Source organism: Strix uralensis, chromosome 1 (assembly GCF_047716275.1).
Source record: "Strix uralensis isolate ZFMK-TIS-50842 chromosome 1, bStrUra1, whole genome shotgun sequence".
Taxonomy (NCBI): domain Eukaryota; kingdom Metazoa; phylum Chordata; class Aves; order Strigiformes; family Strigidae; genus Strix; species Strix uralensis.
The window spans coordinates 108,331,422-108,355,715 of NC_133972.1; the positions used below are offsets into that span (position 1 = coordinate 108,331,422).

General features: G+C 41.2%; 1 long non-coding RNA gene across 1 annotated transcript in view; it reads right to left on the reverse strand.

The window, feature by feature from the left end:
• Positions 1-602: 602 nt before the first annotated feature.
• Positions 603-24,294, reverse strand: part of LOC141946644 (uncharacterized) — a 30,608-nt gene continuing 6,916 nt past the window's right edge. The window contains exons 3-4 of the long non-coding RNA XR_012629897.1: positions 17,865-18,022; positions 603-729 (exon numbers count right to left, since the gene is read on the reverse strand). This is a non-coding gene — a long non-coding RNA (uncharacterized LOC141946644). The remainder of the gene's footprint in view (positions 730-17,864; positions 18,023-24,294) is intronic.

Below are 24,294 nucleotides of genomic sequence, written 5' to 3' on the forward strand. Positions count from 1 at the left end.
GACAAAATTATCTACGGAGTAGACAAAACACCATTAAGACCGTGTCTAATGCCACCCCACTCTACTCGACAGTCCTGCCAGGATTAACTCCAGCAACAATCTCACAGAACTCCCCAAGACATGCATCTATAACTACCCTTCTGTCCCTCAAGTCTTGCCTCCTCTGTGGCCAGCAAAACCTCCCCTGGGTCCCAGTGACCTCCACCTCAATGGCACTGCATTTTCCGCCTGAAGGCAGGACTTGGTAAGGAAATGGAGGGGACAGTTAACCTCTGCTTTCACAGGCTCTCCCTACTTCTGAGATGCCTTCCTGCTTTTACAAGCACCCAAAGGACAAGTGCTTTTTACTTAGCAAAAACTCTGGAATTAATTAACTTAAACCAAATAGTGTTTCTGAATCAGGTATTTGTACACAGCCCCTGTTGCATACCCAGATATGATAAAGCCTACGAGGTGTCTCGAGCATAACTCAGTGCAGAGTTTATCCTGTGTGGTCCTTACAAGCGATGGCACAAGTCAGCTGGCTAACCACTAGAAAGCAAAACCATACTCCTCATAAGCTTTCAAATAGAAACAATAAATTAACAAAGCCACAATTACTTCTTAAAAGCTTCTTTTTCAAAGCAAGCCTTTTCTGCTGTGCTTTCTGATTTCTTTCAGGATCTCGAGATGAGGATGAGCTCCATCTCCTTCTGAAAGATCGGAGGGGAGAGCAGGGCCAGGTGCAACCTAGAACAGCAATGCAGAACATCAGGAAGATTTTGGCAGGAAGGGGTCTCTGGAGGTCTCCATTTCCACCTACTCAAGGAAGGGCTACCTTCAAGGCAGATCAAGTTGCCTTGCAAGCTTTCATTGTCTCCACAGACAGAGACTCTGCAACATTTCAGAGAGACCTGTTCCAGTGTTTGACTAAGTCTCCTGGTGAAGAATTTTCTTTTTACACTCAGAACTTCCCTTGCTGCATGTTGTGAGCATTGCCTCTTGCCCTTTCGCTGAGCAACTTTGAGAGGAGTCTTGCTCTGTCTTCTCTGTAACCCCCCTTTAGACAGCTGAGGACAGCAATTAGATCTCCCCTTATCCTTTTTTCCTCTGGGCCAAATACCCCCAGTTCTCTCAGCCCATCCCGCTATGTTACACACTCCAGCCACAGCACAGGAGCATTTTACTCAAAATTAATGACAGCATTCCATTCCTGCAGAGGTCAAAACCAGTGACCTCAGGATGGCACCCCGTGTATTTTAATGATAAAATGCTGACATTTTAAAATCATTTGAGGATTTTCTCCTCATTCTGTATAGGTTAAATGCTCATATAAAACCACAATAAATTAAAAATTATATGGAGTTATGTTTTATTACAAGTTGCATAAAATAAAGCAACAAATCACATCCTAGCAGGTGACCATCCCTCTCTGCCAGGTATTAAGCCTGTCATTTGGCCAGCTGAGCTACACTAAGCATCAGATAAAACCTGCAGACTGATTAGACCCAACTGGCACCTGCAGAATTAACACCTGCAATTTTGGTCAGCTAGCTAAACTAATTGAACTGAGCAGCAGAAAGCTATTAGATTTCACTTCTTCTCTTTTCACACATAACTCTTGACGTCCTTTGCAAGCGGTTGTGAGAAACTGCATATTTGATTTAGTTTGAAATCTGATCATTTTCGCAGGTGACCACAGCTTTTTAATGCAAACATGGAGATACCTCTCTATTCTTGCTGCAGAACAGAGCAGGTTTGTTTTTCTGTTCTGCTTTAGGAAACCGCCATTGGATATTCAGTGACAAGCAGTTTGAATAGATAGATTTAATTTTTGCTACAGCCTCGGTTACAATAACAATCCTTACATCTCTTGTAATTACCACCCAGCATTTCACCCACAACTACATAACAGCCTCTCTTTCTGTATATTTAATCACCCTCTCCTAACCTCCAACTCAACTAATGGAGCTGGTGGTTGATTAGCAAACAAATAATCACCTGAGTGCCAGATACAGACAGCTGCACCGTGTGTGTGTCACTCACGACCCATCTGCAGGACGCAGCAAATGCCAGATGCTTGTCTTGGAGCAAGCTTGGTGGCAGAGCACTGGACACAGGGAGTGGCGCACACATGCATGCACGTGTGTGCATGGATGCAGAGAAATAAGAGTCAGGAAAGCATGGAAAATGTTATGGAAAGAAAACATTTTTATCTGCTTTTCTCTCATGGCTAATTTGTTTCTTAGTGTTTCCTCAGTGTCATGACTACCACACCATCTGCTGAAGAGAAAAGTTTGGTGTAATCTCAGGTAGTCAAAAAAAAGAGCTGGTTGCTCAGACTGTGCAGTGAGAGTGGATTCGGTAAGTGGTCCTGACTAATGTGGTGTGTGTGTCTCCTGAGTTTTATAGTTTCTAAACACTAGAAGATGGCAAGCAGTTACAATGAATACAATATTTGGCAAAATCTCCTGACTAAACCCAAATTTTACATTTGATTCACAAAGTGACTGTGCAGTTCAACAAAAGGTGGGCTTGTAATAATTGCCAGCATTATTCATACAAATATATTAATATTTTCATATCGCACTCATCACCTTGAAAAGAAGTTAGAGATTCGATGCCAGCTTCAGCATATATACACTAGACTGCTTCTGAAGTACATCCGAGAATTATGATTTAATGATGTGATATTTTATTTTAAAATATACATTCAGGTGTGTGGTGATTATTCAGGAAAGATATAAAGCTCACTCAAATCCATTGGCTTCTCTAAGGCTGGATCTTGCTTTATTGTTTGATTTTCTTGACAAAAACGGCATTAATACTTTAGTGGAACCTGGATTTATATCAGCAACTTATTAAACTGAGCAGTGCAAAAATAAAACAAAAGAGAGACTGAACTTTAGAAAGTAAAGATTTGTTGGGCATCCTTCCAGTTGGAAAGGGATGGTGATTAAGTTGGAGGTAACCCATCTTTTTTTAACTAACCTTGAGCAAAGCTCAAACTTGTGCTCAGTGTAGATGAACATTACCACCTTAATAACATATTTACTTTTTTTTAGTGATAAAGGCAGACACTATCAAAGACATAGTCACACTGAGGCAGAGGTATTAAACTTTTCCTTTATATGGGTGTAACTGAATGTCAGATTGGATGTTGCAAGCAGGCAAATGGATGGGAGTAGCAATACAAGTGCAGAAATGTCTTCCCCATCTTACTAGGGAATGCCTACCTGATTACAATGAGGGGAAGGCGAAGGGGAAGGGGAAGGGGAATGCCCCTTTGTCTTCATTACACTTATCTCTTCCGTCCTCATATGGCTTTAAATTCCCATATAGTTGTTTAGATTGTACTCTTCCTTCAGAGCAACACATTGTCTTCTGTGTTTGCCAAAGAAGACACAAACTCCCTTAAAGATCTCCTTCTAGCTGAAACTGCCCACCAAACTAGAGAATTCCCTAGGTCTACGTCTATGTGAGGAAATGAAAGAATCCTATGCAGACCTCATCCGAATATTTCCCTGGTAGGATAACACTACCATGCCACCAGCAATCTCTGCTTGTGCAAACAAAATCTGACAGTAAACACAGGTGAACCTTCTGAAAGATCAAATCTTAGAAAATGCACTAAGCTGCTTGATGCACATGATAAATAAATGGTTTGTGGGCTATATTCATACCGCTGGATCAAGACTTCATTGCTTCTACATTTTTTCCATCCATACCTTGGCATTTAATACTAATTTACTTATGTGGAATCAGCCATAATCACATTTGCCATAGGTGAGCTGTTACTACAACTAGGCATTATTGATTGCTAGGAAAAAATGAACTGAAAACACAGTTGGCTGTGTGTGTTACGGTATGTAAGGGAAAGCAGAGAGTGTGTCCTGCCCTCCTGCTCTGTTGTGTACAGTTGAAGCACTGACTCCATGAGAATTTGTGTGTGTGTGCGTGTGTGATGATAAATCACAAGCAATACTAGCCTTCTCAAAATAGGGAAGGGTAGGGAGGGTCCACAAGCCCACCTGTCTTGGGTGCATACCAGTGCCCACTGGCACCTGTGGAGAGTGAACCTCTGTTACCTACAATCTGTTAGATCTCACAAAATGAACTCAACCCTTTCCTTCATAAAATAGCACTGTATGGAAGTAGAATCATCTCCAGGAAAACAGTATTGATGGAAGGGGAAATGCCAAACTATGTATTTCACCATTTGCACTTAAAAGAGTGGAATGAGAAATGGTTTGAAAAATCCCCTTCTTCTGAGCAAAACAGACTGAACTCAGCACACTTAAATGCTGGCATCCAGCTACTGGATCACAATTTATATCATCTGAATCTATGTGATGATTATACATTTCCTTCCAAATTGTTGATAAAGGTATTGAGCAATGCTGAACCAAGAATAGCTCCTTATGCAACTTCAGTTCCAAATTTACAGCACTCTTCTGCCAGCTCCTCTAAACCAGAGATTTCCAATCTGTAGTGCGCAAAGCCCACTGATGGTCCGCATGCAACCTCAAAGGAGCAGCCAAACACAATTAAAACTCTGTCCTGATGCTTTCTTCTGGAGGCAATGAGAGACTGTTTGAGTAGGTAAGAATTTACTGTAATACCTGGGCTCAGTTTCACACAGTGAAGGGAGGTGCTACCATGTAGCTGCTGTCTAACAGCATCTTCTCCTTCCACCACTTAGACTACTAAAAGACATACACGCAGAAACTAAGGGCCAACTCTTTTTCCTCTGAATGGCAACTGCCATGGTTGCTTTCAGTTTCACTGACAGCAATATTTGTTCTGTAGCTGAATCACAGAAATCACTACAGGATCATGCTGTTTAGGGACAGTAATGGAAAGTGGAGAAGTAGTATCAAAGTAAAATCAAAATGTGCAGCTGAAAAAGCTGAATGCAGTAGTAAAATCTCAAATCATTAACAGAAACTAATTCACAAGAGCAATAATCCAGCTAACAGTCAATCCAAAGGAGGTGAAGTTGAAGAAATATGTAAAAATAAAAAGATCAGAGAGGACAGAATCAGATGGTACCTAACAGAGGAGCAGGCATTCAAATACAAAATAGCACATAACAAAATTAAAAACAAGGAAGATTATGTAACAATGACACAAAGGAACAGAAACCACCAAATATAACAGAAAAATCTAAATAATAATATTCATAATCCCAGCAAAGGTCCAAGTCAGTCCCAGAAATCTGTATACAACTTTTGGATGTTGAACTCAAAGAAAGAGTGTTGTTTATTAACAGAGGCTCACTGAGGAAAGGGGGACAGCTGGAAAGACAGACAAGCAAAAAAGAACTCTTCCAGTCTTTCATTTTCATTTCACCATTGCATTAACATCCTTCCTCTCTCATGTATGTGCACACACAGAGTCTCCATTTCTTTCCTTGTTTCAGCCTATTGAATCCTGTCACTCAACAGCTGTCTGGGGTCTCCTATAGTCTTCGTTCCATTTGTATACAGATAACCAGCCCAATGAAGCTGCTAGGATTCCTAACTATGTGGCTGCAGAAAATGCACTTACAAAGACCTAGTTAAAGGTAAAGTCCAGCAAACTCTAAAAGACATTTGAGAAGTCAGTGTACCTCAAGAAGTTATTGTGAAATTAAGAGCTGAAATCACAAAACTTTGGATCTCTTGAAGGGGATGCCCTACATTGCAGTTTCTTTGTTGTCTTCAGATGTTGATGGGCAATTATCTGCTGCATATTTTTGTTATTGTCCAAAAATGTTAATTAGTCAAATACAAACTTTGGGCAAAAATAAGGCAGTATCAACAAGGAGAGCCACAAATTTTGGTCAAAAGTAGGAAGAAAGGAATGCCAGGATAGCTAGTAATGTGCTTGTGAGGGAAATTCATGTGGCATGTGAGAGAACCAGACACTAGTCCTAGCTCTGCCTGATTCACAACAAGAATATGAAGGAAGTCAAGTCAGTCTTTCTGTGGTTCAGTGACTATTAATACAAGACAGAACAGACGCAACTGGAAAGCCTGAGAAAGTCCCACACACACTCCCTTGCAAAAGGCACTGTCTGGAGACTAGGGAGACCACAGCCTAGTTTCAGCAGAGCAGGCACTTGCAACTACATTGAACTGTCTCAGGTTTATGTTGAAATGTGAAAGGAATATTTATAAAATCTCAGTGAGTTGGATGGCTATTCTGCACCTACTTCCATGCTCCTCCTCTCTTCTATCCCTCAAAAACATACAAGCCTGGTGTCTTCACTACACCCTGCTCTCCTCTGAGAGCTCAGAGGAACAACACACTGGCTGAAGCAAGTTGGTTTTTTGCCCCTAAAAAATCAGTCTTGGATTTCCTTTCTTTTGTTTTTGTGGAAGGATGGGAACTGTATGGAGGATATGAATATGGAGGAAACTGAAGCAGAGTAAATGAAAAGATGACAAATTAAACTTTGATAAAAGTTATGCTCATTGCAGTTGTATGATCTAGGATAAAGGTTGTTAAAACCAATAACACTAACAATACCCAACCAAACCCAGTAAAGACATCCAAGAGCAAAAATCAAGAGAAAGTTTCAGGAGTCATGACTCAGGTACCAAATGGTTTCATAAGTGCATGACAAAGAAAAGTTCAGCAGAAGTTACTTCAAACTCCTTGAAGAAGTATGAGAAGAAACTGTAGACAGACAAGCAACATAGACTAATACTAGGAAACAGAAAGAACTCTTTGCTCAGAGGTTATCAGGAACAGGAAGAGCAGTGTTTCAGGAAACATTTCCTAGAGGCAGAAAAACATGACCATTCCTTTGTCAGGACACATGTAAAAGACAAATTCAACATCATTAAAAACACTTCTTGAGATTTTTGCTCTTGCCCTGATCCAGAAGCCCATTGCATCTTGATAATACTTGGCTTTGCATCCGTGCAATCACACAGGCATCTCCTATTACTTACAGGTTATGTTTATCATAGAATCATAGAAAACTTGCTTGAGAGAGTCCTGTGGAGATAATTTAGTCTGTCCTCCTGCTTGATATCATGGGTATCACCCACACTAGCTCCCATTAGCTGTGGTTTGTCTCGCCAACTCTTGAGAATTTCCCATGGTGGAGATTGCACAGTCTCTCTCAGTAACATGTTCCAGGGCTGCACTACCCCTTTCATGGGTCTTCTCAGCTGCCCAACCTGAACCTCCCAACTGCAGTTCTTGGCTGTTGTTCCTTGTCATATTGTCTGCTACTAAATGGTAGTTTAGCTCCGCTGTCTTTGCTATTCCCCCTCCAGCTGCTGTAGACTGTTGCTAAGATCACCCTATAGCCTCATCTTCACCACACTAATCCCTCAACTGCTGCTTGTGCTCTTGGTCCTTCACTATCCTGGCAGTTCTCTGCTGGACTCCCTCCAGCTTCTTTACAGCCTCCTTTGAACTGGGGGAGGGAGGAAGGAGGGCCAGTACAGGATGCATGATTCCAGGTATGGCCTCACCAGTGCCAAGTAAAGGTGGATGAGAACAACAACTTTGCTTGATCTGCTGGGTATGCTGCTTCTAGCCCAGCGTGTGGTTTACCTTACAATGACTTTTGGCTCAACCATACATGGTTCAACTAGTCCACCACAACCCTGGGGTCCTTTCCAGACACGCTGCTGCTTAGCCAGTTACCACTTTGTACCAATGCTGGAGTTATTCTGCCCTGAATGCAGAAACTTGCATTTCTTCTTGCTTAATCTCATGAAATTTCTGTTGTCCCAGTCCTCAACTTTCTGAAGATTCCTCTGGACTAAAGCTCTGCCATTCTGTGTGTCAATCACTCCCCCCCACTTAACACAGTCTGCAAATTTGCTAACGGTGCCATCTGCCTCCTTATACAGGCCACTGCCTTCTTGTCTTTGCTATGTTTGAAAATGAATTTCAAGAAGATGTTCTTTTTCAGTGACTGAGGTGACAATAACTGTCATATTGTTCCCTATATTCTCCTTTTTGTCTTTATGAAAGACAGACCTTTTAGCCTTTAGCCTTTTTCCAGTCTTCATGGACCTCTGCAGATCACCCTGATTTTTCACAGATGATAGACAGCAGGTAACTCTTTCAGTGCAATCAGATGAATCTCATAAAGCCCTATGAATCTGAATACATCCAGCTGTAGTTGTCTCTAACTCAGTGTTCCTTCCCTGTAGGCTATCCTCCATAACAAATAGTGCTGGTATGTATAAAGCTGGGAGTAGGCTTTGTCTGACACAAAAAAGACACTGGGGACCCTGTTTTGTAATGTTTGCCACTATGTTGTTCTCTCCCATTCATCAGCAGGCCTACATGCTCTCTGAACTTCTTTTGTAATTAGTGTTCCTGTAGAATCCCTTCTTGTTACTGTTAATGCCCTCTCCCCATATTAGCTCCAGCTGGGCCTTGACCTTACTCATTTTTGTCAAAAAGTGCTGAAACAATATCTTTATACTCTTCCTTTGTTGTACATTCATCTTTTCAATTCCTGCATGCTATTTGGTTGCATTACTGGCTCACCATGAAACTCCATGCTTAGTCAGGAGAGCCTTCTGCTGAAAGCCCATCCTGCACAAAGAAGCAGATTGTTCCTCTCCTCTCAGTAAGCTTTGGGGTTTTTTGCTTGGTTCTGACTGTTTTTTTTAAAATCAGCCAGCCCTCCTGTGCCCCTTTCCCCTTTGGCACCTTCCATAGGACTTTTGCATAAAAATCCCCTAGCTAAGCCAAACTCTGCTCTGTCAAGTCCAGGGTCCTAATTCTGCTGCTTCTCTTCCCAGACTTCCTCTTGAACTCAATCATCTGCATGGTTGCTGTAGCCCAAGTTGCCATTTCTGCTATACTTGCTGCCAGTTCTTCCCACTTTGCAAGCCTCAGGTCAAGTACAGCCCCTCTACCATTTGCATTATAAACTGTCAGTCAGTCTAGGGACTTCTTGGGCTGCTCACAATGGTGCAAGCCCAGCAGTACCTATCCGCATAGCTGAAATCTGCCATGAAGACAAAGGCTTGCAGTCAGGAGACTTCCGTAATTGTAGAAAGTCTCACCCTCTACATCTTGTTCAGTGGGATTTGGTCAGACCCCACCATAGCATCTTCAGTGTCACTCTGCCTTTAGACCTTGACTCTTGACAAACACATCCTTGGATTTCTACTCGAGCTCTTCAAAGTCAAGGAGCACCTTTACAGAGAGCACAGCAACCCCGTTATCTTCCCTAAATAGCCTGTACTCAGTCATGAGAGCACTCCAGTCAGGATCTAACACACAGTTTATGTATGTATCAGAAGACCTTCCACCAGAAGTCTTTATATCATGCATTTTGTGTAAGACAGTGTTATACAAAATATTACTGTTCTAACTTTTTTCTCCATCTTTTCTAGATCACCTCTTACTATTGTCCTATTAACTAGTATTTCAGCTCTTTAGGGCTAAGCTTTCCTTCTATATTTGTATTTCACACAGTTGACTTCCTATCTTCACCGGCATTAGTGTAACAATCATTTTTTTAAAAGTGTAACATAATATAACTGGGGTGAGTGTTGGGGCTGGAGTGCAGGAAAAGAGGAGTAGCAGGTTTCCAGTACTCATAATTTGCAATTCATCAAACGCAAAAAAGATGAACACACCTTAAAACACTCAAAACAATTTAGCATCACTTACAAATGTAAGCAAAACTCTATGATCTAGTTATGGTCATTTATCATTATTAGGAACAGGAAAAACAGTTAATTTTGAATCCATTCAAATGCACGGGAGATAGACCTGTAGGTGATCAAGAAGAGTGAATAGACTGTAATTATATTACTTTTACTCAAAAATTCATTGTAAAATTATGTGCAATAATTATACCACTGTTGTAGTGAAGACAAAAAGGAATTAAAAAGTATCCTTTACTTACACTAATTACATTCTACAATCCTTTCTATGAGACCTAAGAGGACAAAACAGGATAAAGACACTGAAGTTTCTGTGTTCATCTTCCAACAGAATACCCTAGTAGTTATTGATGAATAGCAATTGATGCCCCCTAAAGAATATTCAAAGGAACTAAGAACTGTGTGGTCTCCAGAGGGTGAAAGCAGATGCTGCATACTGACTTCTCCCTATCCTGTGCCATTCGCAAGGCGTGCTTTTCAAGATTTAAGAGGCCATAGACTGTAGGCGTGCCCTTGGGAAGGCCTGCAGCATTCACAAAGTGATGGTTCTTCTTGAACCCATCCTCCCATGCTCATCTTCACCTTCTACTCCAAGTCTTTTTCCTTCCCAACAGCACCCGAGTCAGGGACAGGGGAGGGCATTTGTCAGCTTCAGAGGAAGTTCTTATTAAGCCAGTAATGACCCGCCATGCCCTGAAATAACCTGTCATGACAAAGTGCCTGAATTACAGGTTGGTGTACGCAACTCCTGACTGAACATGTGTTCTCCAGCCATTCCACTCACATAGACTGGCACCTGCTTTATGTCAGCAGCCATGTCTGCTTGTCCAGCTGGCTGCTATGCAGGATTCAGGTGGTGAGGAAGGAATCATCCCCATCTAGCTGAACCACCATATCCTGGGTCATTATATTTATGAAGGACATTTCTCAGACTCAATAAGCGGTAAAACAATACTGAGATTTTAATTCACTTTTAATGCAGCTTCCGCTGCAAGTATGGCACAGTTCAGATTTTATGTCAAGTTGCAACTGGTATCTCCACTGTAAAATGTCTATTAAAATGCGATTCTTCAAGGAGCAACATTAAATCAGACCTGGTGAATGAATTCACTGTCACATCCACAGTTGACTCTCATCTGTCTGTCTCTTAAGCTCTTTCCTCCCTGTGTTGCCTAAAAGAAGCATCTTTTCACCTCAGTTTTCCTTCTTAGTCTTCACTGTGAGGAATAATAATCAAGGACACAATTCTGGTAGTAGGTGGCTCCTGTGCAGAGCTCTTCTTCATTGCTCTTGCCAAGATGAACAGCACTGTCCCACTGTTTCCTGTCCAGCATTTTACAGGTGGGGAACCAGAGGCCCCAAAAGGTGATTTACTGAGCTGGCAAATGACAGAGCCAAATGCCATATAGATCCTGCTGTCACCATCCAGAACTCTAGCTAGAAGATTTGTTCTCTAGTCTAATCTCAATGATCACTACCAATGTGAGTCATGTTTCCCACACTGTCACTGATTCCTCACCTGTGCGATGCTGCTAAATGGGGGTCTGAAAGGGGATTTTAGACACCAGCTCCTGCCCCAATTACTCATACAGAGCTAGCACCGTTATGCAGAGACAGATACAGTAATTAGCCCTATGACACACCTCAGGGTTTAAATAGTGGTCCAGTCTCCTTACATGCAGGATTTCATGAAACAACCTTGGATTTTCTGAAGGTGCAGCACAACCATGGCACATTTTGGTTTGAAGCATTTTCAGGCCTTGAGAGCAATTTTTATTTATTTAGTTGGTTTTTTTAAGTCCTTAAAGAGTAGAACTTCTTTTTGACAAGTACATGTAAAAGCAGGAAAGCAACAGACAGTGCCAGCCTGACTCTCAGAGAGAGATAAGATCTTTAAAATAGTATTTCCGCTCCTTTTGGGGCTACAGCCTGTTGTTTCATCTGATGTACCTGTGTGGCAACCTATTCAAATGAGCCCACAGAGAGTCTTGTATGTTAAAAGATATGCAAAGGAAAGAGGAATTTCCAGTGGAAAATGTGATTGAATGGAGAGATGTTCACTTGGACAATCTCTTACCAAAGCAGAGCAAACGACTAGAGGTATCTGCCAGTCTTTTTTTTCCATGCCATGAGGCACTCTCTCGTTACTGCTTACATCAATTAGAACTCATCATGTAATTACTGGGCACATCAAAGCATCATGCCTCCCTTCAGAAAGGCTCACAAGCCTGCCCACTCACATTGCAGTCTGCAAGTAACTATGAATCCCCCAGCACTTAGTGATGTGTTTCACATCTCAGCTCTGGGCTCTGAGCAATGTTTTTAGGCTCTTCTAGCCCTGACAATTACAGACACCATTCCTCAGGAACACTCAGGCTTAGACAAACAACCTCTTTTTTCATATTTCATATTAATAAGAAGTAATTTTAGAACATGATGCTCACAATTTAGTATATAGTTAAGAAAAGAACCCATCTATGGACTGAGTATTTCAAAACTGTGGTAATAGTACAAGAGTACATATGTGTTTAGAAACTTTGAAATCAATTGTTCTCAAAATTTGCATGTGGGGTTTTCCATGTCTCAGGGAACTTGTATGAGCATATATATTTATCAGAATCACAAGGATTTTTGTATGCATCAAGCTCTTTTCCAGCTATGGGTACTAATTATACTGATCATTGAATTTGTCAACATGCCTGGATGGTTTTTTTTGAAAACTGGAATGATCTCTAAAGCTGATGCTTAAGGGAAATGTCAGGGGAGACAGGGTCAATTTGAAAAGGGCAAAGGGAATAGAAATGTTATGGTTCGGAGTTTTGGTTTTTTTGTTGGTTTGGGGTTTTTTTTGGAGAAGTGTCATGCCATTGCTCTTCAACACAAATACCCTTTTTTTTTTCAGTGACAATAACTACAAATGCATTTGTTCTATGACGACAGTGGTCTGATTTGGAAACAAGAAATTCTCTACCAGAAATAATCCATGTTGTGCCCATAATCTCCAAAGCAAAGCTAGGTTCAGACCCCAAAAAGAGCTGCCTGAACAGAAGTTAGTAAACCAAATAATCTTGCTGATCTGAGTCCGCTGTTCTGCACCACAGTCCCACCTGGGGCTCACCCCAGCTGTACACCTCAGTATCCTCCCTAGCATTAGCTCTCACGTTCCTCTGCTTTACTGGTGATCCACAAGGGTTCCCTTCTGTTACATGGTCAGTTGTCTGATCTGCTCACTCTGTAGGGGTGCCAGAGACACCACAGAGAAGTGACAGGAATGTGTAACTGGGGAGGGATATTCAGCAGCGGTCCCAACTTAAATGTTGTTTATCTGCAGCCTGAGACTTTACAGCTTGTGAAACTATCCAGGAAAGTGCAGTAAAGGGATAGAAGTGAGAGATCAGTGCTAAATGGCCTTTACATATCTTGCTTTGGACTGGGGTTGCCTTCCACCTTCATGCACAGCAGGGCCAGTCCTAAGCACAGAGGTTGCAGCCGTCTTGGGCAGCAGGTTGATAAACAACCACAGTCCTGATGTCTGCTCTGGATATGATGAAGCTGCAGAGAGCCATGTCAATGCAGCTGCTGACACAAATGAGGGGATGGAGGCAGAGGTTTCAACCAAGGTCTTCACTCTCACTTATACCATTTAACAGCAGCAACAAGTTGCACTCCTCAGGCTCTCCTCTTTCTCTGAGCAAGCTCCTTTTCTTCCCTTCTCCTCTCCCACAGCATGGGTCCTACCCCGGCATCTCATTTTGGAGGTAGCAGCACTGAGTTTGGTTTACGGTGCTAAGAAGCCCTGAGCAACCTTTGCCATATGGCTGTGAGTAGCCCAACCACACAGCTGTGATCAGAACAGCTGCTGGCACTTGTGATTCATACAACACACAAATCTGCAAAGGCCGGGAGGTACAGGCATCCTCGCCCTACCTGAAATGTTCAGCTAGTACAATCTGCAATTGCTTGAACGCCTTTGGAGATATGGTAGTCATCAACAGTCAGGTCCCCAGAACTACAGCTATCTGCTGTGTGCAGCCATGGACATACTGGTTGTTGTGGTTCAGCAGCCACAGGTTATCGTGGCTGGTCATCAACCCAACCAGGCAAAATGAGAATGTCGAAGAGCGACGAAGGATTATACTAGTATCCATCCAAATGAACCTGAAGTGATCTACATAACCCTTCCACAGCAAGCAAAGGAAACCGTCACAAGGCCACCATCTTCTTTGGGATGGTTTCTGCAAAGCCTGAAGCAGCTGAATGGCTCCAGATACCACCAGCACAACTCTCTGTGCTGTTCTGGATCTCAGTAGTGGGACCACCACAAAAAGCTGCTTGTGGAGCTCATCAAAATAGTGTGATAGAGGGGTTTTGTGGTTGGCTTTTTTTTTAGGTTTTTTTTTAAAGGTCAAACCAGCTAAAAACTGCAAAGATGAATTTGTATCAAAATGAAGTTTTGCAAAAATGAAGGCAAATGCAGTCCTTTGCCCAGCTTATTATATAACTGTAGTTTCCTCCCATGTTCTAGCACAGACACATTTGAACTGGAAACAAGGGTGATCTTAATAAATGGTTGTTAAACTGTGTATTTTTCATTGAACTGGAGGGGACGGAAGCAAGAAGCAGAAAGCTAAGACACCTGTTGCAAGCCTCCTTCAAAAGAAACTATATAATACTAATTGTAGGCTGTCATAAAAAGCTTTATAATGCCTCAAAGGCATTGGGTCAATGTGTTAACAATTTGGTTCATATACTTAGTGGAAAATAAACTTCAAGGTATGCAAACTAAAACCTTCAGCTGTATAGTTTGATGAGTGGCTTTATGTTGGAAATTCCTTTATAGTTATAGAAAGAGTAAAAAAACCAACAACATTGCAGACCTAATACAGAAATAGTAACAGTGAAGGAACAAAAGAAAGGTTTGGAGAGGTTCTCCAGGAATGGAAGGATTATTGCTATATAACCAGAGGCCTATTTTTTCTTCCCTCGTTTCTCAAGACAAAACTTCGGTTCTATGCTCTCTAAAAAGAACATCTTTGCTTTTCAGGTGATGTCTGCTTCACTCACTGAGCAAAAAAATGTGAGGAAGGACAGCGTCTGGGGAGAAACAAAGCCAAGAGCATTTATTGGAAGGTATTAACTATATCAGAAAGAGTACTTCAGACTCTGATTTAATTGAAATCAGGAACGTAGCTGGAGAAAAGAAATATCGCCAGCATACCCTGGAGAGTAGTGCTGAAATATGTGCTACATTGACCACTGACAATCCATAGAGAGCTGGCAGGTCACACTGTGCTGGCTCTTCTCCTTGTTTCCAGCTGCTAAATTACATTAAAGTCAGCTTAAAATTCATTAAACGCCTTCCTATTATTACTTTTCCATATAAGCAGTTGTTATAGCTGCTGCAGAGACATTGTGTGATGGTGACAGTGAAGGGAGAGGCCTGAGTAAATATGAATGGGAAAGGAGAGGTGATTTTGATCAGGAAAACGCTTGGGACCCTTGGCTTCAGAATTTAACTGCTCTTCAAAAGATGAAAGAAGCTACACAGTAAATTGTGAATTCAGATGCTTAAATGCTCCAGAGATACCTTAATACTGATTGTGGAGGTCACATTTTGTTTTGCAGTTTTGTATAAATTCTGAAGCAGTCAGAGTCACCACTCTGTGAGACTATCATTGCAATGATGCTGACCCGGTGTCACTGATAATTACAGGTAATTTCAAGTGCTGTCATTAATTTGCCTTTTTCAATAACTTGGCAAACCCTTACAGGCTTTGTCCTGTATATAATAGTGTTGAAGGTAATAAGATTTCTTCCATCAGGGATTTAAGAAATTGGATTTAACTCAGATTTTTTTAAAGGCTTTGCACTATATCTTGCAGGTTTTGGGAAAAAAATTTTAGCAGTTTTCACCGATTTCAGTTGGATGTTTTTCCAGACCAGGAATCAAAGGATTGAAATTCAGGTGTTACCAGAAATATACTATTACTCTGTTCAGAAGGGAAGCGAAGGGGAGAGCAGGGGTCCTCTCCTCCATCCTCGTACAAGCCTTTTTGTTTATATGTTCATTTTTTATAAAAGATCAGAAATATAAATATTCTTTGCTTGAATTCTGGCCTTTAATGGCATGTCCCATGCAACAAAAAAAAAATCAAGTGGCATGAAGTAAGTGCGGCTTTGCCAACAGGACAGAAATGACAGTCCAAGGCCAGTATTGAATGGTATTTTGAAGTCAAACATCAGGTGCAGTGCTGTCCATTCATTACCTGCATCATCTGATGTACATGAGAAAAACATATCAAAGGGTCTTCAACAACACCTTTTAGCCTGAATGAAAGAACAGACCCGTCCATTTTTCTGGGAGAGCAAAGTAAGAATCTACTGGAGAAAGAAACTCTTTTTAAATCTAAAAAGGAAGACAAAAACCCTTTTTAGTGACTCATATGACTTAGAGCTGTAGAGACTTTTTAAAATAGTATTTGCAATTTCTGCAGGGAAGACTTTCAGAATAGCATGACTAAAAATACCCCAATGCCTTTAAAGATTTACTGTCCGTGCCCAGAATTCTTGAAAAAAGTAGAATATTAAAATAATGTAAATCCTACCAGAGAGCCATGCCTCTGCACATTTTACAACTGGAGTGTACATGGGAGATGCAGAGGTCCATACACCGGAGACCCCTTCTGCATGCCATGCAGTCCCTCTGCGTACGCAATTCCCACTGGTGTCACACTTGACCCAGCCTATACACTGATGCTTCCAGCACACAATAGTCATGTGTACTGTTGGCTTGTTCTGATCTTCGATAAATATTCAGAGCTGAATCTGGCTTGTTTGACAACTCTGGCACAGCACAAGGTATGAAATTTCTCATGATTGTGGGCTTCCTATGTCTTGGGGCTGTAGTAAAAGCAGCCAAATCAGCTATTGCAAGAGTGCAGAAGGACAAGACAAGACTGATGAGACTCTCCTGAACCTATGGGGCTTCTAGGGAACGCAGTTTATCCTGCAGGTTTCCTCAGTGGAATATCTGCTCCTGTGGAGAGATGAGCTGCAGAGCCACCGGCTCTCTTTAGGAGAACTCATTTCTTGTTCCTAGGTGGAGCTGTTCTGCCCCCGCATGGCAGGTCACTGGCAGAGCATGGAACCAGACCTCTGGCTTTACACAGAAAAAAACCCATCATCTCACTGCAAAGCATGCCGAAGATTTTGTGCCACATGGAAGGGACCTGTGTTGGTGTTCAGAGCATCGTATTCTGTTACATTTCCACATGCCAGAAAATTGCAGGAGCAAGGCAGCTGAACGGAGTCTATAAAAAATTAATGGCTGACATAAATATTGACCTCCGAACAAAGAATGGTCAGAAGTGAAGATGCAACAGAAGTGAAAGTTGTGACTTATTACAGGCTTACACGTTCTCATTTGGAGTACTGATTTAAAAAGATGAGGGATTAAAGGCAGTTTTTAGACAGGATGCAAACCTGGCCTCTGGAAGCAGAGGCCAGAAGTGTGTATAGGGTGCAACTGGGAAGGAGGTCCCTAATGATGTTAATAACTGCTCCACAGATGCAAAGAATGAGATACAGAGCCAGATGCTGGAGAGGAATGAAGTAGAAAGTTCCTGAGGAGGAACCCAGACAGCCTTTGAGGGGAAGAAGACGACTCTCAGTAGAGAGAATTAGCACACAAAGCATGGGAAGTTCAGAGGAGCATGGTGAAACATTCCCATGAGACGAGACAATCCATCCCATTCCCCCCCAGGAGAGCCTAGGCAACACCAGCAGTCACTGAGAGCTAAACAGGGGCTTGGCTGCATTCAGCTGACTCCTCTGAGAGTGGGAAGAAGATCGTGACTGTTTCCTGACTACATTCAAACAAATGTATAGAGCTTTTATGTGGGCAGGGGCATCTGGTTTTCACACCATATGCTACTCCTTTTGGAGTATAAGTATATAGCTGAGTAAATGCAAGGGGATGTTTATATGATGATCATGAAACAGTCTGAAATAACACCAGAAGCCAGTAGTAATAAATAAATTTTTCTTTCCATCATGGGGCTCCAAATTCTCTTGCTAAACTTTACATTGATCCTCTTGATCTTAAGTGAGATGGCATTTGGGCATGGATGAGGGAAAACACAGGTATTTTTCAAGATTTGCCCGGAGTACACTTGTTACTTCCCAAACATCCAAAATGTCACAAAGGAAACAAACAGAGAAATGAGACCAAAGTAAAACACAACAAACCCTCACAAAACTCCATCATGTCCCAATGTTCTCTCCCTGCAGTGCTTGCCACCAAAGATGCCGTACTCATTGATGCTATATTCATTGGCAAGGTGGCTTCACGCCATTCGATGGAGGGAAGCTGTGACCAAGCGACTAAACAACATTCTTCAAAAAACCTGAAAAAAATAAATATCGTAAGTGGTGCAAAAGTGCAGAATTTAAGACGGCACCATGGGCTTCATTAACCCCCAGTGCTGTGGGATCCTTTCTGTCTTGAAAAGGTTTCCATCAAAACCCTTCTTACAGGTAACACAATAAGGAACAGCACAGGCTGTTAGTATACAAAAGGATAAAGAATAAAGAAGAAACAATTTCACTGCCTCTGATGACTGACTTTATTAACTGTAGGCTGGGAAGAAAGATGGTCAAAAATAGACTACTGAAGACAAAGCGAAAGCATCTGCCAAAAAGAGGTTTTATGTCTCAGACTGAAACCTCTGTGTGTCCATGTGTATATACATGTGCATATATTACTTGCCACAAGTTTCTGCTGTTTTCAGTGAATTTCATACTAATCTTATTTCCTATGAAACAAAAAAATTGTTTAAAAATGAATGTTTTCCTGGAAGAAGCTTGAAGAAAGAGCTTGAGGTGTATTGGTGCATATCCAAACTACTTCTTATCAGTTGTTAGGAGTATAACTGCTGCCAAATAATATTGCTGGTACAGGGGAAAAAGGCACATTTACAACTAGCATGAATTTTCTGGACACAAAATCTTTGAAGAAAGTTGTCCAGCAGAGAAGGACTAAAAAGCTGCCAAACATGATGCAAGCATAAAGGCAGGACATAGTGCAACTGTGCAGAGAAAGTGATACAAGGGTCTGTTTCTTGCCAGGGGAGATACCTGTGATTAATCAGTAGTTGGCGCACATTTGCCATTCCAAGCCATGCTAATGACTTTCAATCATCTGACCTAAATTTCAGAGTTTCCACAGAGAAACATGTCAATATTGATGTCCAATGGATTTAGGAAGTAAACATAAATACCTGATGTCTCATGTATGCACATACATACATATGTATTTCTGTGAACACACATCCATATATTTAGGAGTACAAATGCAGAGACACTGATATGTATTTATGTGATTATGCATGGATGTAGTTATATGGTGGGTTTATATTTGCATCTGTAACTATAGATAAAATTTTGGCACAGTATAAAATTCTGATATATATTGGAGGTTTCTTTCTATATCCAGAAGAAATAGGAAATACGTACGTGTGATAAAGCTGTATGTAAAGATCTGGCAGCTTGACACACTGAGTAGGCCTGTGCTCTCACTGAAGGTTAGGGCTGCATTAATGTTAGTTTCCTTTCAACCATGACAGGGAAGGAGGAGGGAGGTCTGGAAAGCACCATCTGCTTTTCCAGATTGCTGTTAATCTGCCAATAATTCATATCGGATATAAAGAATTAATGCTATGGGAGAACGTTAAAAATATACAAAGCCTTCATCTTTAGCATACAGACCAAAGACCAGCAAAGAACAGGCATCAGGTTGTCCTCATGGGCCAGGAGGGTGGAGAACCCTCAGAAATTTGTCTTATGGGTAAAAGAGAATGAAAACACAGACAGGTATGGAAGAGGAAGTGGATATTCCTCTGATAATCAAAGAAAGAAACCTGGAAGTCAACAAAAAAAGCTTTGCAAAGAACATTTTAAGTTTGGACAAGCAACCCTGGAGAAAGAGGGCCCAGTCCTAGGCATGCAAAGGAACAAATGAAATCCTGGCTTTGGGAAACCTGCAGGCTATGCTTTGTGAGCCCCTGATGGCTTCTCTGGGAACATACATTGGAAACTGTCTCGAGCAAAAGGTCACACGAAGGGACCCTGAAGTCACGTGGAAAGGGTGGCATCAATGAGAAAGCAAAGCGTGGGGTGCTACATCTGAGGTGAACCCACTAATCCCGTCACAGTTGATTGTGGTTTTTACATTGACCAGAAAAGGTCGACATATGGTGTGCTGGGAAAACTGCCAGCAGAACTACTGCTATTTTTTGAATGTTTTTAATATAAATTTCAACCTTTTCCTTATCTTTGCAGATCTATTAGAGAAAGGAGTGCCAGTTACTACAAGGAGAGATCTCTACTTCTTATGGCACCTCTGAAGATGTAGGTGAGTAGGAGTGACCCACATACAGGTGGCAATTCATTGAAGTAGGACTGTTTTGTCCCATACCTGGTATTCCAGCATGACATGGGCATGGGAACCTCTGACTGCACCTATCCAAGTAAACTGAACAGGGTGTGGGCACAGGCCTGAGCGCTGACAAGCAACCAGTCTTACCATGACAGCATTAGCACAGTTTCTTAAATCCAACCAATACAAACAAATATGAAGGCTTTTGCATAGACAAATATGGTATTTTGGATCCACCCTTTTATCCCTCCCCATCCAAGCTGGCAGAGGAGCTTTATAGAGGTGAATAAATAACCTGTCAAAGTCATTACCTTTGCATTCCTACAACAGTCCCTGGTGTCCTGTACAGTGTGAAATTGTCTTATAATAACAACATTTATGTTTCACACCAGAAGCAAAAGGACTTATCTATTCTGACACTAGGAAAAGAAAATCATCCGCCTCTCCGAGGACCGAAAGATGGTACAGCAACATAAGTGATCTGGCAGTTCTTGCATAAACAGGAAGGGAAGAATTCCACAAATTTTATGACATGTGGTCTTTATTTTCAGAGTTGTTTGATTGATGAGTGACTGTGAAGGGGTGCTGTGTACAGGAAGCTCTGCTGATGGGCCTCGTGATCCAAAGCTGGAAGGAGCTCTAGACTGATATCGTTGCTACCTGATGACAATTTTCTGGCTCTGGGGGGTATTTCTTCTGTCAGACATACTGGATTCTAAGTGCCATCTCTCTATTTCATATGTCTTTTTTTTCTCTTAGTTTTTTTTTTTTTTCCCCCTTCTCCTCTGAGTCTTCTTACAGTATAAAACGTGTGAATGGGTATGGATTGTAGTCTGAAATCATGAATGTGGTGTCTCTGTTTCACTCTTAATTTTTACAATCCTTGCTTTACACACAATAGAAACTGCCAGTAAAACAACTTGGTTTATTCTCCTCTCTGCAAGCTTAAGCTGCAGGTTGAGAACTTCTCCAAAGTTCAGTCTTAGTGAAAAGACTACAAAAGGAGCAGGGACCAGAGTCTAATGCCACAACACCTTAAGTCCCTCCACCAGTAAAAGCGCAGACTTGCTTTCCAGAAGCAGGACAGGGCTAGTAAATAATAAAAATTTTGGACCAAATAACATAGCTGGAAAAAAATCCCTGGTAATATCTTGGACACACAAGCCTTCTTTACCATAAGGCAGCCAAGATTTAACACTTTAGTATTCTAGGTATTAGCCTTAATTTCCACAGATGCACAACGACTTTTAAGGGAAAAAACTCAGTACACTAAGTAATGTTCAGTTTACCTGTCACATGCAGACCACAAATTCCAGAAGTTACACTTCTGGCTATATGAAATGCACTTATATTCCATGTATCCAAAGTATATGTTGTTTAACTTAGTGGTTTGTTTTATGAAAAGAAAATGAAAGACATCATTTGTATAGCTGCTTAATGTTTTATTCCTGGCTGGGTATTTGGACTAGGAAAACAACAGCTTTCCTTTTGGTTGTTAGTGTTTAATTATTCAATGTTAACAGCCAAGAAGTAAGCTGTTAGCCCTCCTCCTCTTCTTCACAGCTTTTCTTTCCCTCGTGGGTCTAAATCTGTCCTTCACACATATGAAGAGCAATCTGAATTGTAGGGATTGCATTTTGGCCTCACAGCCTATGGCTTACAATATTTTCTTTTAATATTAGTGTGGCTTGTTCTCCAGTCTCTTAAAACGACACAGTAGCAGCTTCATTACCTCTGTCTTTGATGCTCTCATTTAAACATCATTACAGACCCTTCCCCTTCACAGACCTGCTCCCAAGCTAAGCTCTCTCATTACAACTTCTGAAATGTAATGACTGTTCCACCCAAATCACTGTACCCACTGCTAGACAAACTAAGCTCTAAATGTGGTGGTTTTCCTTCTGCTTCACAAGAAGTCTCAACAGCACAAGATCTCACATGATCTAACTACATTGACCTCAGAAGCATTTAAAAGTTTTCTTGAAAGATGACAGATCGTGGTATAAGAGGATGATGAATCATCCCCAAATAACATCTCATAAAGTAAACCATATATTCACTATATTTGGGTCAAGTGCATGAAGGCCAAACCCAGTAGTATCATCTTAAGCAGCATGTAAGCTGTCTTTTCCTAAAGACTCAAAAAAGTCATATATCTTGCCTCTCTAGGATGAGAGCAACTCAGGACATAATCACACACCTTCCTTGAACAGAACTTTCCCCTTTACTCTCTTCTGAAAAAAATCTCTGGAAAGAGATTCATCCGCTCCAGCGGATGACAAAACGTGGGTATGTACCTCTTCATGTCAGGTCATCCTAAAATACTTTTGCTGTACCAGTCAGGGATACACACCGTTCATGACTGTTTTCCTAATCTTTGCTACCAAATCATTGCATTCAGGTTATATTATAGACTGCTTGGAGTCCCATCAGTCTGATACACTTGAAATGTTAAGGGCAAAAAGAACACACTATATATGCAAAGCCATGAACTTACTGTGAGTTTAGCTTAAGTCTTAACAGTTTAGTGAAACCCATCAGACGGATGATGGTTTCATTAGTTTCATTCACTTCACAGTTCAAATTATATTCAGTTAAAATTGTATATACACAAACATTTTAATATATACCCATTTTTTTTGGTGGTGGGCTTTCCTTTCCACTGCTCCTCTGGGTCTTAACAATGATAGCTTCAGTACAGGGGGAGGGGAACAGTGACCTATAGCATTCAAGTCTTTTGCCAGTATGATGTTAATGGTTTCTTCCTCCTCAACTCAGGATCTCCTTGGAATCCTTTTTACATGTTTTCTAAAACGGCTCTGCACCTTGGTCTTTCTTCATTCATTTCCAACTCTATGTTACACATGTACTTACTACATATGGTGTTTTATTACATATGTTGAATACTTAGTATTTGTTCTCTCTCTTATCCCTAACTGGTTTTACCCAACTCTAAAGGTTGCCCTCCTTCAATCACTACTAAGTGACCTCTGTGAGCTGTTCATAGCCCTGGGGCCTCTGTCTTTGTACTCTCAGGGTGTTTTATTCTAGGATCGTCATACACAGCTTGTACTACAGAGAATAAGTACTTATAATTAATATCTTCTAGTTACAAAAAATATATAAGAATAGGCGTTACACCACATAGTTGTACAAAGCTGATCAAAAGCTAAAACAAAGTAAGTAATAGTTACCTGATCATTAGACAATCACTATTACAGGTAAACAAGCTAAAACAAATCTGCAGGCAGGCCAAGTCAAGTCCATACAAAGCATGACAGCTCCAGAGGCCTCCGTTGTTAACTTCAAAGCCGGTGGCCTCTTGGCAATACCATATCTACTGGGCTATAAGGTTACAACTTTTCGCTGAACACTGGCCTTATGACAGAGATCTGAACGTCTACAGCAGAAAAGTCTCTAGTCAGATTCTGAGTTTGAAAAAACGTCTAAAGAATCTGTCTTCAGATCAGAAGTGGACCTCAGGCAAGTGGTGGGGACTGTGATGCAAAGTCTTTCTCTTTGAGATCAGATATTCAATTCAGACTAGATTAGAAGGTACTAGATTTCATTACTCATAAGTCAGGCTCAACAACAAATGTCTGAATTACAAATTTGCTATCGTACAGGAAAAAAACAGGCATTTTTATTCATTGCAAAAGAAGAGCAAAACTGAAGATTCCGTGGCTGTGAAGAGCATTGTAACACCCTCTTTGTTCCAAATGAAAGCTTACTTCTCACCAAAATGAAGTGATCATATTCCCAAAAGGTGTTCACTGCTCCCTCTCTAGCTCAAAATATAGGAATAAACAGCGTATGTGAGTCTCTAGGACAGTCAACATAATCCTCAGACTCTGCCTGCACATCCACACACAAATGCAGACTTAGACTGAGGCTCACTGTCTCTGACCTCTCTCTCCATTTCAATGTGTGTGTTACTTTGAAAAAAAATGGCTGTTGCTGATTATGTAATGATAATAAAAAGACACCCATGAAATCCATATAACTTAGCTTAGCCTTTACTCTTTCATGTGTTTTTCTTGTGAGGTTCTCTTACTTCAAGAGGGAAATTACTATCAGACATAGAATCTCATAGCTCACAGAAGGGGCAACATGACCTTTACTCCTATTATCTTCGAAAAACATATGAGATTTTAATTCCATCCTAACATGCTTCATGTTATTTCCAGGCATCATCAACACTGTCATTCTCATGTACCTCTATGCAGTCATTCCAGAATCTGG